Here is a 1,771-nt window from a genome sequence, read left to right as displayed (position 1 = left end):
CTAGTCTTTTAAAGCACTTGGAAATTATTGGGGTGAGTGCTACAGGTCGAAAGTCATTAAAGTCTGAAGCAGTAGAATGCTTAGGCACAGGCACAATAATGGCTGACTTAAAGATAGATGGTACAGCTGCCTGGGCAAGCGAAACATTAAAGATGTGAGCGAAGACACCCGCAAGTTCCACAGCACAAGCTCTTAGCACACGGCCAGGTACACCATCAGGGCAAGCTGCCTTCTGTGCATTCACTCTGCTCAGCATGTGACTGACGTCCGAATTGGAAAGTACAAGTGGGTTGTCGTCGGTGGAGGATCGTTTATTGAAGATATCAATATCATCTGGTCGAAACGAGCGTAGAAGTTGTTCAGCTCATCAGGGAGTGAAGCACTGTTGGTAGATGGAACAAAGCTAGTTGGTTTATAGTCAGTCAGGGTGTGTATTCCCTGCCACATACGCCGAGGGTCAGAGGAGGTAAAGTGCTCCTCAATCCGTCGTTTGTAGCAGTGCTTGGCTATAGCTATTAGTCTCTTCATATTGCCAGGGACTCCAGTGGGCGGTACAGAGGACGCTTGTACCCTGAGCGCTTGTTGATGCATTTCAGGACAGAGTTAGTGTAGGTGTCCAAGTGGATGTGTGAGCCTGTGCAGGCTCGGGCAGCATACTCACTCCAGTCGGTGTGCTGGAACTGTTGCTGAAGGAAGGAGTCAGCCCCATCCATCCAGAACTTTACAGTTCTGGTTGAAGGCTTAATCCTCTGCATGACTGGAGTGTATTTGGGAAGCAGGAACAAAGAAAGATGATCGGAAAGTCCAAGATGGGGGAGGGGTGTTGTTTTGAAGCTGGTTAAAGTCCAACCGATGCTGAATCCGGTGTTTGTGCAGTGAATGTTAATTTCCAAAAGTGTCTGTCTGTCGTAACTGTAGTTCGCAAGAGTTATTTGCGCAAGAAAACTGGAGATAGCTAAGTACAGAAGTATAACATCACTAAAACCGGTAAGACGCTGAGCCTCGCAGTGTGATCGCGATGCCATCTTGGTCCTGGAAGACCAAGGACCATTTCCTATAGAAATCAAGGTCCCAGAATCTGGAGGAAGAGAGGAGAGGCACGGAATCCACATTGTTCGAGCTACCCTGTAAAGTTTCCACAGTCAGTGGCGGTTTGGTGTCCCATGTCATCTGCTGGTGTGGGTCCACTTTATTTTCTGAGGTCCAAGGTCGACGCAGCCGCCTACCAGGGAGATTTAGATTACTTTATGCTTCCTTATGCTTCCAAGCGAGGTGGGTTAGTGCAGTGTGTAGTGCTGTTGAGATAGCGTCCTCGGTGGATCTGTTGCAACGATAAGCAAACTGGTGTGGGTCCAGCGTAGCAGGCAGGCAGGATTTCAAGTGAGAAAGAACTAGTCTTTTAAAGCACTTGGAAATTATTGAGGTGGGTTATGCAGTGTGTAGTTCTGTTGAGAGCGAAGACACCCGCAAGTTCCACAGCACAAGCACTCAGCACACGGCCAGGTACACCATCAGGGCCAGCTGCCTTCCGTGCATTCACTCTACTCAGCATGCGACTGACGTCCGAAGTGGAAAGTACAAGTGGGTTGTCATCGGTGGAGGATCGTTTATTGAAGATATCATTATCATCTGGTCGAAACGAGCGTAAAAGTTGTTCAGCTTATCAGGGAGTGAAGCACTGTTGGTAAATGGAACAAAGCTAGTTGGTTTATAGTCAGTCAGGGCGTGTATTCCCTGCCACGTACACCGAGGGTCAGAGGAGGTAAAGTGC

Source organism: Hoplias malabaricus, chromosome 16 (assembly GCF_029633855.1).
Source record: "Hoplias malabaricus isolate fHopMal1 chromosome 16, fHopMal1.hap1, whole genome shotgun sequence".
Taxonomy (NCBI): Eukaryota; Metazoa; Chordata; class Actinopteri; order Characiformes; family Erythrinidae; genus Hoplias; species Hoplias malabaricus.
Note: the sequence above shows the minus strand (reverse complement) of the source record.